We start from the raw sequence: 12293 nt of genomic DNA, 5'->3' as shown, positions 1-12293 counted from the left end.
AGTGCACCCCTGGACAAGAGCGGTCTTTCATACAAAAAAGGGTGAGAGGCCTTTGTATTTCCGTGGACAGGATGTGGGCTTCTGTCACCTCCCACTTCTCAATGTTACGTCTCTGGTCCCGGACCTTATCCTGGGAGCAGAAAAAAAAAATTTTTTTTAGTGCTGAATTTGTAACCTCCCTTCTTCCCCTTAGCGGTAAAGTGAGCCCCAATGTATTGGGGGAGAAATCAGGCATGTTCTGGTGGCCTCGCTCTAGCTGCAGTGACCACTGTTTGTTCCGTTTTTCTTGTGGGGTGTTTGCAGAGTCCCTCCAGACTCTAAACTGACGAGGAAAGGAAGTGAGCTCTAGGGGGCGGGGAGATACAGGTGCTTGAGGCCCAGGGGTGGGGGAGGCATCACCCAGTGTGACCGGTCCTAGAGGGCTTTGAGAGGACACGCCTTCTAGGTCATTGACGTGAAGACTCTAAAGGGGTCATTTCCATGAGCCCCCTGACCCCAGGCAGGTCCTACCCACTCCATCTCAGTTGGCCACGTGGGCCCTGGATCCCAGCTGTCTCTTGGGGGTGGGAGGGTGTGGTGGGAATGGGGTCTGTAGGCTAGAGCAGCCCTGATTAGCCGTAACCTGAGCCTTCAGTCCCGGGAGCCGAACATCTGGGAAATGTAACAGCACAGCTTCTACCACAGATCAAATATCTGCTCCTGCTGGCAGGTTTTGCCAGGAGCAGAGGGCTGGGGGAGGACTGGAGGGGACAAGGGCTGTTCAGCTTGGCCCGCTGGGCTCTGTTCCTGGTGTCAAAGGGGTGTGGTTTGAAAAGAACAAAGCCTCTAGCTGGTGAAAGATTCACAAGTCAGGGCTTCCCTGATGTGTCAATTTCCACTCCCCCCCCATCCCCCCCCTGCCGCCCTGCCTCCTTCCAAGGAAGAAGTGAATGCTCTATGTAAACTACAGTCAAGTTGGACATCCCAAAGGATGGGTTAAGGCCTTTCAAATCCATAGTGAGAATAATAAAAATACTGGTCCAAGCCGTATAGATTACTGGGACAGTGGGGGGCTCATTTGAGTCTCACCTGTTGAGTGGATGCATCTGGGACCCTCAGTTCCTATCAGTGTAAATGCAGTGAATTGATTTAGGGGCGAAATCTGTTGGAAGATCATATCCTGGGAATCTCAGGTTTTCTCCAAGCCAGAGAAGCCTACTTTGCATCCTAATGCAGAAACTCCTTTAGAAAATGTGTATAAATGGATCGAGGCCGTCATTACCTTGTCAGTGAATTAAGAAAACCGGAGAGCCAAAAACATTTCCCCAAGAGTGAGGCTCAGATCTGCCAGCCGGTGGGTCAGAAACAGGTTTAGGAAGGAATCGGGGAGACACGTGGCACAGGGTGCCGAGAACCTTCTCTGCAGGCTTTGTTGGGGGGTAGCTGTGAAGTGGTCCCAGGGAACCCCGTGGTCCCTGGGATGTGCCTCACTTCTAGGAACTGCCTTTCCCACCTGACATGCTACCAGGGTCCCCAAACCTTGCTTCCCTAGTGTGTTGGTTATCCACTTTGGAGTTGGGAAGACCTGGGTCTGAATCCAGGCTCTGCCATTCACTGGCTGTGTGACCTTGGGCCAGCCACTCCACGTCTCTGAGTATTGTGTTATCTGTGAAGTGGGAGAGGTAGAAGGTGCAGTCACTAAGATCACTCCTTCCCCACCTCAGTTGGGGGTAAGTAGATTAGGCCTAAGACCTTGGGGCTGCCCTTCTGCCTGCAGCCTCTCACACCTCTCATCCTACCCATGAGCACATCTGGTTGGTTCTATGTTTGGAATCTGCCCGTGCCCGCCCCTTGGCCGCAATTACCTGGTCCACATTGCTCATCGGTATTCCGATTTCTCTCCTGTCTGCCCTCTGCCCCCAGTTCATCTTCCACACTGCGGCCAGACAGATTTAATTGGGTCAGGTCATTCGTCGGCTCAGAACTCTCCTATGCTTCCCTCTCATTCTGGGGCAAAAGCCAAAAGTCTCCCTCTGGTCAGGTGTACTGTCCAGGCCCCTCACTTGCCCCAGGCACCTTCCGAGGCCCAGAGTCAACGTTTTATATGTAATTTTTTTTTTAAAGGATGGCCCCTGAAATTGCATAGATTCAGGTCTCCCCAGATGTGTGTCCCTTCCCCACAGTGGCCCATGAAATCCTATCGCAGTCTGGCCCCTGTGCCTCTCTGGCCTTATTTCTCACACCTTGCCTCTTTGCTCACTCCAGCCACACTCGCCTCCTTGTGCTGTTCCTCAAGCCTGAAAGGCACACTCCCACCTCAGGGCCTTTGCACTTGCTGCTCCTTCTACCAGGAAGGCATTTCACCTTAATACATGCAAGGCCCACTTGCTCGCCTCCTTAGGGGCTTTATTCAAATACCCCTTTGTCAGCGAGTCCTTTGCTGATGCTGATTTAAAATTGCACCCTTTCAGGGATGCCTGGGTGGCTCAGTCGGTTAAGTGTCCGACTTCAGCTCAGGTCATGATCTCACAGTCTGAGTTCGAGCCCCGCACCAGGCTCTGTGCTGACAGCTCAGAGCCTGGAGCCTGCTTCGGATTCTGTGTCTCCCTCTCTCTCTGCCCCTCCCCTGCTCATGCTCTGTCTCTCTCTGTCTCAAAAATAAATAAAAACATTAAAAAAAATTTTAATTGCACCCTTCCCCCACCTCAACCTCATTCTCTTTCTTCCTTTCCTGCTTTTTCTCCAGAGCTAATCACCACTCAGCAGGCCATGTTTTACACTTACTTACCATCTCTCTTCCCCCCTTGCAAGCAACACGAGGGCTGGCATTTTGTAGGCCCTGGGCTAGAACTGTGCGTGACACAAAGTAGGTGTTCACTGTTGGAGGAACAGTGCAGGGTCCTGGAGACCCCTAGCCCCTGCCTCACCTCCCGGAGCCCCCCTCTAGGGGTGGGCGACAGTCATGCAGAAGATCCCAGGGCTGGAAGTATGGAGTGTGTTTTGTCTCTGGGACCTGACGTTGGAGCTTGGGAATCCGTTTGCCTTCTGCTCTCAGGGCCTTGGTACTTACTGCTTTATGTGGGGGAGGGGGAGGGATTCTCTGATGGAGGAAGACCCTTCTTCCCCCCAGCCTTGTTGGAGACAGGTTCCAGCTAGTCTTGGGGGGGGGGGGGCATTTGCTGGGTATTTAGGAGCCTGTGATACACCAGCCTGATTCTCTCTTACTCAAGAACCTTGAGTGGCCGGGCCTGGACCTCTGAAGCCCCCGTGTCTATCATCACAACTGTTCACTGACCCCTGGGATTCCCCAGGCTGAAAGTGCTTGCTGCTGGGAGGTTCCACCATTATCCACCTCTCTTCCTTGAGAATAAGCATCACCTTCTCTGGGATTCTGTTTAAAAATGCCCTCCTCGTTACATGCACACACCCACACTTACACATGCACACGTACAGGGGCACATACCTAGGCAGGGACATCTCACACACACACACACACACACCCCTTTCTCTTGTCTGACCTCGCTCAGAAGCCAAGGACACCTACTCTTTTGAAGCAGCTCCAAGCCAAAGCAACCACTGGATTATTGATAATGTTTTCTCTTTCTCCAGAAGCCACACAGGCCTTGCCGTTCCCAGGAAGCTAACCTCATAGCCACAGTCAGGTTCCCCCGCTCCAGGTTATGCTGGTATCTCTATCCTTCCTGCTCCCTCTCCTGCTTGGGTGGAGGAGGAGAGATGTCCACACGGTGTTTCCACCTGGCATTTTGGGAGGGGACTGTGTGGTCCTGGCTGGGAACCAGGTGAGCCAAGGTCCTGAAGTCACCCCTTCCCTATGGGCCATGGGCAAATCGCTCCACCCCTCTGGTCCTCCAGAATGAAACTGGAAACCTTTCCACTCTGCCTTGTCTGGTGACTCGGGAGATCAGGAAACACGAGCGGAGGGCATTCTAAAGTTAAGAGCATGTTACCCTATGTCCGGAGAGCTTTGGAGGGGCAGGAGGAGGGAGGAAGAAGGGAGGCGTTATGAAGAAGCCCCAGGAGCTGGCGTTCTGTCTGGGAGAAAAGTAGGGTGTTGGCGGCACTGGTAAAACCGAGATGCCTTCCATCGGGGCCTGTTGGTTTCTCTGGGAGAGAGTAGACTCCCCTTGATGTCCCCAAGGAGGTTAAGTTTCACCTGAGGGAAGGAGATGCTTGCTGAGACCTTGTCCCGGTTGGAGTGGTAGGGAGCTCCTTGTTAGGGGAGGTATGTTAGGTTACTGGTCAGGTTGTTGGGTATCGTTAGGGATGGAGCATAGTAGAGTTGGGTAGGATTGAATCAAGAGACTCCCCCAGCTTCCAACCCCCATTCTTTAAGGAGAGCCAATGTCCCAATCCCCAGAGCCTGGCCCTCTGTATCTTCTGGTCTTTGGCCCAAATATCCTCTTCCCCAGGTCATTCCTCTTCCTGGGTCAGGTCATCCACGAGCAAATGAGAAAACCCCAGGATATCTGAATGGTGCCCCAGGTGGCAGGATTACTGCCCTCCTTCTCCCAGGAGGCCAAGCACTTCTGAGCTTTGTCCCTACTCAAATTTCAGAGGTCTGAGAGGGGGGCCCCTCTTGGAGGGGGCCGACTGAGGATGGTCCATCAGGTAAGAGCAAATGGGAACTGGCTTTGGAGTCTGACTGCCTGGATGCCTGGTAGATGCCTAATGTCCCTGAGCCTCTGTTTCTTCCTCTGTAGACCAGGGATGCTAATAACAGCACCTTCCCCGGGAAGGCATGGTCAGCAGTGAATGAGATACCTGTAAAGTACTTAGCCCGGTGCCTGGCACTCCATAATTACTCAATACTATTAGCTATACCCATTCATTCATTCATTCATTCACTCACATCTAATCAGCACTCTTCCCTGGGCAAGGCACTGCAGGAACACACAGCCCCTGCCCCTAAGTTAGTCACAGAATGCCTGGGGCAACAGGACAGTGCCCATCAGGCTATGCGTGTGAGTGTGCAGAGAAAGTATCTGACTGAGTTGGGGGTCAGGAAAGGCCTTCCTGGAAGCCTTTTGAGGATGACTAGTAGGAATCGTAAACAGTGAGGCAGCGTCTGACATGAGGACAGGTATCTGATGCGGGGAGCAGGAAAGGTATACTGGGCAGGGGAACAGCATGATCAGAGGCTCAGTGGCATAGAAAGCCCAGGGTTTAGCGGGGAGGGGGATGTGGGGGGAGGGTCTGTAGGGTCTACGCTGGGGTGTTGAGACGAGGCACGCTGGCGGGCATGTGTGTCTTCGTGGGGATGACCGCAGTCCTCCACTCACAAGGTCGTTAAGAGGACTCTGGGTTCACACTGGTATAGGGCATAGCACGGGGTCCGGGACATGGTGAGAGCTCACTGCCAACCGTCAGATGTGTGTGGCAGGAAGACTCTTCTGATGGCAGATGTATTATAGGGACGACACTGGCACTGGGGAGGCCAGTCTGTGGGACTGTGGTCTCCGGCTGTAGCCAGAGGACATGACCTCAAGGTGGAGGCTGCTGCTCTCCTGGGCCTAAGGGGAGGTTCAGGAGTAGAAGGATCTTCTGGCAGGAAAGCCAGAGCGGGCCCCGGGGGGAGCAGGGAGGGTAGGGGAAGGAGGGGCTGCCATGCCAACCTCTTCCCTGGAGGCCAATACTGACTCAGTGTCAAGGGCATTCAGAAAGGGCCATGTCCTTCCCACTCCCAGCTCTTCTCTTCCTCCAACCTCCCTGTTCTCCTCTTTGACTCCTTTCTCTGTGTCCACACCTCCTTTCAGTGAAGCCACTCCTGGGGGTCAGGGGCCCACAGGCGAGTTGTCACAATTCCAAACTCACCTGTTAGCCATCTGATCTTCCTCCTGAGAGTCCCCACCCTCTCCCATCAAACATGAACGCAGGGCCCAGTGCACATGCCTGCAGAGTTCAGCAGGTCACGTTCACGAGGGAAGCAGGTGGCTGTGGACAGCCAGGGCAGGATTAAAGGGGTTCTTGCTTCAGCTCTGGCTGCCCAGTGCCCTGTGGTGGAGGGGCTCACGCTCGCCAGAGCTTCTGATTTTCCACGAGCAGCTGGACATCTGGAATTGTGGGTAAAAGGATGCCGATGGGGATTATCCCACGGCCTGGGAAATGTCACATTTCTGTCACAGGCCAAAACTGAGGCCACGAAAGTGTCTGGTAAGATGCCGACTGCGGGGCCCAGATATCCGCCCCTTGCCCCTGCCCAGTCACTCAGATGGCTGCGTCCTCCAAAAGTGGACAGACCTCTGCCTCTTGGCTGGAGGTTTGAAGGGCAAGGCCTGCAGACCACCTGAGTGCTGGCCATCCAAGGATCCTTCGTTCAGTCTTTCAACAGATTTGCGCCCCAATTCTCTGCTAGGGTTTGGAGATACTGCACCGAATAGATGAAAAACCTAAGGAGAGTACTCTTCAGAGGGCTCGAAATGCGTCCCCTGGAACTCTGGGCTATTTGTGAACAAGGGGATGAGGTCTGTTTCTGACTGGAGAATTTCTGATGTGGGAGGCCACAGACGTGGCCTGTGCTGGCTTGAAGGGACAGTGGTGCTGGGGATCAGGGAGGATGAAGGGCAGTGCTGCCTTCCCTCCTGGTGTTCTGAGGCCCTGAAACTCTAGGCACATGGAGGACCCCGTGGCTCGAGGGGCCCCAAGTGTTGGTGCACGGAAGTGAGAGGAGGCTGGAGCTGCTGGGGCACAGGTGGCTGTGCGGCCCGAACGGTAACTCGAGAAGCAACTGGGCTGTGAGCCTCTGGTGGACTAGATAAGCCCCCACTCTCTCTGAGGGTCCAGGACAAAGCTCCTGGCACCCCACAAAATTACACCTGCTGTCTACTGGGGACCCCGGCATCAAAAAGCCCGCCCAAGCCAGCCAGTGTGGATCAGAGCAAGAGTACCTCCCCCACCCCATCCCCATCCCCATCACTGCCAGCGAAGAGATACTTTGCTGTTTTCCTTCTCCTTTGCCCTGCCACAGAGGAGCAGGAAAAGGTCCAAAAGAGGTCAGCAGAGACCTCCTGGAACTGGATGTGAGTTGGAAAGTTCTAGCTGGGACTGGACCAAGCTGGAGAATCAAAGGGATGAGTTCTTGCTTGGGCCATGACGCACAGATGAGAAAGGGGGCACTGACAGAGGTCCGCTGAATGAGAGAAAACTCTTTGTGTCTGTACATGTCAATGAACCAGTTACACGTTACACACATGGGTCATTCCGTTTGTAAGTGACATCTCATGATGGTCTCTCTGCCAGGTGCTCTTCTAAGTATTTACAACTAGTAGCTCATTTAAACCTCACGACACCTTGCGGAGTAGGTGCTATCATTACTTCCGTTTTACAGGTGGGGAAGCTGAGGTTAAGTGACTTGTCCGCTGTCACACAGGCTGGTACACAGCAGAGTCAAGACTCAGATTTGGTAATATGCCATCATGCCTTGTATTAAGTTTAATAACATGCAGGCCAGAGCTTGTGTGGGGGCAGATCTGGGCCATGGGCTGCCACTTTGAGGCCTGTGGTTTAAATGTGTTGGGGAGCTCTGTGGGGAGGAGGCAGAGGGCAGGTGGGGGAGTACTGAACTCGGCCAGGCCCATGGCCCACTTAGAATCATGGAATCTCACAGCTGGACAAGATCTGGGAGACAGCTCCACCTTCAGCCCCATATTACAGGTGGGGAAAGCCATAGGGGGGTAGGACTTGCCCAGGATCATCATGGCTCAGGGCCCCTGCTTGTCTTTCTCTTCTTCATAGGCATAGGCTTCTCACTTGAATTTATGTCCTGGGAACCAAGCAGCCTACAGGATGAAACTGCGGTCCTGTGATTCTAACTGAAGAAGAGGGGCAGGGCGGGGCTGTGTCTTGGAGGCAGGACACCCAAGTCCAGGTCCTTTTCTCTTAGGGATGCCTGCCTGCCTGCCCCAAGAGTGGGCCATCCTGGATTGGAGAGTGGCAGACACGATGCGGGCTACCCTGGCCCAAAGGCAGCGGCAGAGAAGGTTGGTGCTGACCAGGGTGCTGAACCTGGACCGTACCTCCCTCCATCGCTCAGACCAGCTGAGGGGAGAGGGTGAAAGGGAAGGAGATTCATCTTTTGTCTCGGGGACCAACATGACTGTTTGGGGCAGTTTTCAGTGGCGCTACGATTTCTGTGGTCTGTGAGGCCTTGGGAAAGTCACTCAACTGCTCCAGACCTGCTTTTTCAGCTGCTTAATGAGGAGAGTAGCTTCTATCCTACTCAACTTGGAAGGTAGAGGTGAGCATCACTTGGGGCCAGGTGACAGCCCTGTGTAGACTCCAAGCCCATCTCTGGGGCCTGGTGAGGCCTCTTAGGAGCTCATGCTCACAGAGGGGCTTCACAGGCTTGTTTCTTCCTCTGAAATGGGGGTCGGGTTGGGTAACTTCTGACGCTCTTAACCTGGGCGCTCTGGGCCCTGTGGCCTGTAGGTGGACGTGCTCAGGAACACGAGATACACATTGCAGACTTGGGAGTCTTAGAACATCCCCGGGATTGTGCTGCATTGTTCCTTTCTCATACAAGTCCTGACTTGATTTTCCAGCTTCAGGAATGGGTTTTGCACAGAGACCCATGCTCTTTCCCTGGAGAGGGCATGGGGATCTGGGGAAGGCAGTTCTACGAGAAGAGCACTGGCTTTAGAACCAGGCCGACCCAGGTTCCCATCATGGTTCTGCCATCCCTAGAGGGGCAAGCCTAGCACCTCAACCAGTGCTAACAGTGTTTACCTTGGGGGTGGCTAGAGTGGTGGCTAGGAAAAGCCAAGCACGCCATGGGCACCAGATAAGTGCTTGTTGCGTGCACTGGAGGACAGCCTCATCCTTGAGCCCTCATGAGGCCTTATCTATCCATATGGCCTCCTGAGCTCCAACTGTGTGTTAAGACACACTATTTGGTCGGACCTTGTAACAGTCCTGGAGGTGCAGGTAATGTGCATTTTGCAGATAAAGCCACGCACCAGCAGAGGGAAGTCTGTGACTCACATCCATGCCAGCCTGATTCTTAGACTCCTGCTTGGCTTTGAGGAAGCCAAGCTTACTGGACCTTTCCAAACCCTCTTTTTCTGGCCTAGAGAATGAGGATACTACCTTATTGTGGTTATTATGACTTGAAGATATATGCCATTTTACAAGGGTACATGCAGTTTTAGAAACATACGTGAAACACATGTGAGTGACCCATGGGAGCAAGGGAACGGAGTGGGTATCGGGGGTAAAACCTGACAAACAAAACGAGGGAATTCTTGCGTGCCTTAGTCATAGTGTGTCACGAACCAAGAAGACTGGCTGAATTCTTTGCACCTGACGGCCAGGTAAAAGGAAAAGACACAAAGAGCGTACAAAGAGCGTCTCAAACGTTTAATGTGCACGTGAATCACCCGGTGAATTTGCTAAAATGCAGATCCTCATTTACCAAGTCTGGGGTAGGGCCCGGGACTCTGCATTTCTCGCAAGTTCCCACGTGATGCTGCTGGTGCAGCTGGTTTGAGTAGCAAGGATCTAGTCTTCCCTCCTGGAGAGTTCTCAAACTTACGTGATCATATGAATCTGAGGAACCCATGACCAACAGATTTAAAAGCCCGACCCTGGAGATCTGGATAAAGGTGTGGGTTGGGGCCAGGACATACTGTGTACTTTGAGCAAGGAGGTACTTTGAGCCTCAGGAGACCGTGAGGCTCGAGCAAGCTGGGGAAGGGTGGCTGTGGTACTCCTCTGTACCCTGGCCAACAACGCAGACACAGGACACGGAGTAGACAGAAGCAAAGGGAATCACAGCCAGCTCCAGGAACTGGGAAGGAAACAAGGCAAGGGAGAGAAGATGGGGCTGTGGGGGTTGCGAAAGACAGTACAAGTGGTCTATGGCCTGCCACCAGAAGATGAGGATTTGGAATCCAGCTTTTATTCTCCTTGTAAGCCATCGGGCAAACACAGAAATTTCAAACCAAGCAAGAGTGGTGCCATGAACTGCACCAGACTTGGAAACTCCCCTATAGGCCGGACCCATCCTGTACCGCATCCTGACCAGAGCTTCCCAACTCAAACCCAATCCCTTTGTGGCTCACCAGCCATGGTCACCCCAAGGTGGCGATGACCAAAGCCGTCGTCTGCTCCCCTGAGGTGACTGGTTCTGGTCTCTCTCGCTCAGCCCAGGTCAAGTTCTTTTTCTTAAAGATAAGCCAAAAACACCTCACACCTACTAGGATGGCCACATGCAGGAAGGCTGACAGGCACTGGCGAGGATGTGGAAAAACGAGAAGCTTCGCACCCTGCTGGTGGGAACGTAAAGTGGTGTGGCCAGTTTGGAAAAGTCTAGCAGTCCTTCAAAAAGTTACACGATTATGATGCGATCCAGCATATACCCAGGAGGAATGAAACCCTAGGTCTACGCAAAGACCTGTACACAAACGTCCACGGCAGCACAAAAAGTGGCAACAACCCAACACCTGTCCGGTAACTGAGAAGTGGATACGGAAAGAGGGATATACATAAGAGACTCTTTGATAGAGCACAAACCGAGGGTTGATGGGGGGAGGGGGGAAAACGGGTGATGGGCAGTGAGGAGGGCACTTGTTGGGATACGCGCTGGGTGTTGTATGGGAGCGATGAACCACGGGAATCTACCCCCCAAACCAGAGCACACTTCACGCACTGTATGTGTGTGAACTTGACAATAAACTATACTTAAAAAAAAAAAGAAAGAAAAAAAGAGAATGGGGGTTTCTGTCCACACAGCGGCATTCTTCAGCCAGAAAAAGGAATGCAGCAGTGACACACGCTACAACATGGAGGAACCTTGAAGATGTCAGTGAAAAGAAGGCAGACACAAAAGGCCACGTGCCGTGTGACTGTCCCTGTGAGAAGTGTCCAGAACAGGCAAATCTTTAGAGAGAAAACAGACTAGTGGTTGCCTGAGGCTAGGAGTGGGGCAATGGGAGGGACTGTTAATAGGTACAGGGTTCCTTTTTTTTTTTTTTTTGAGGTGGTGAAAATGTTCAGGAGTTAGATGTGGTGATGGATGCACAACACTGTGAATATAGTAAAAACCGCTGAATTGCACACTTTTAAAAGGTAAACTGTGGGGCGCCCGGGTGGCTCCGTCGGTTAAGCAGCCGACTTCGGCTCAGGTCACGATCTCACGGTTCGCGGGTTCGAGCCCCACGTTTCTGTGCTGACAGCTCAGAGCCTGGAGCCTGCTTCGGATTCTGTGTCTCCCTCACTCCCTGCCCCTCCCCTGCTCATGCTCTGTCTCTCTCTCTCTCAAAAATAAAGATTAAAAAAAAGAAAAAGGTAAACCTCATGGGTACATGTGGGTATATCTCAATAAAGCTGTTTTTTTTTTTTTTTTAAATTTAAAAAAAAGGAACAGGTTATTAAGTGCTGATATTTATTGTTAAGGATCCCACCTTTCCACAAGGCATACCCTGGAACTGTTCCCGCTCGGCCTGGTGATTACTCCTGGCTGGAAGGAGGAAGTGGCCTAGACTACAACAAACACTGACAGCATGACATGGAAGTTCCTGAAGGCCCCATTCACTTCCCCCCACAGAACTAAGACACGATGTTCCTCAGTGTCCTTGATACAAGGAGACCCACGCAAAAAATGGCTGATTCTGCAGATGAGAATCACTGAAGTTTCTGTTTTCAGAAAACAATTATGTATAGGACTATCCTTTCAACCTGTGCTACTAGAAAAACCAAGTGCCAAATTTATTGTCTGAATCCTCTTTTCCTTAAATCACAGATCTAAAAGTGATCTGCTTCCCTGCTCGTCTGATGGTTTCTAGTGTGATGTTCCTTTAATGCTTCCTTTTACAATGAAGGATGCTTATGTGACCAAACTGCCCCAAGTCCTTCCCGTAGCCAGCATGACCCAATTCGAAAACAAAAATACTCCACCCATTTGTAGGCCCTTAAGGAAGAAGGCTAAAGGCTTCAAGGTGGTCTTCACTAAATCAGTGCTTGAGATGGGGTCTCCCAGATATGGCCAGGGCACCTGCTCATGCTGGCCTCCCCACCCAAGCCCCAGTTGAGGGTACCCTTAACCCCCTCTCAGGCAGTTCCAGGCTACAGCATATTAGCAGACACCTCAGGAAGGCTCTGGTAGCCTACCCTGTGCCCACAGATAAATAATGTGTCCTCATTTAGGAGAAAGAACCCAAGGATCTGAGAAGCAGAAAGGCCCATCCATGGATGCAATGCTAGCTGTGGAGGGAAAGTGCCTAGTGCCTTGATCTCTTGCCTCTGGGCCTGGTGCTCTATGGTGCTCTCTCCACTCCAGCACAGGGGGGCTCATCACTGAC

Source organism: Panthera leo, chromosome A3, assembly GCF_018350215.1.
Source record: "Panthera leo isolate Ple1 chromosome A3, P.leo_Ple1_pat1.1, whole genome shotgun sequence".
Classification (NCBI taxonomy): Eukaryota; Metazoa; Chordata; class Mammalia; order Carnivora; family Felidae; genus Panthera; species Panthera leo.
Note: the sequence above shows the minus strand (reverse complement) of the source record.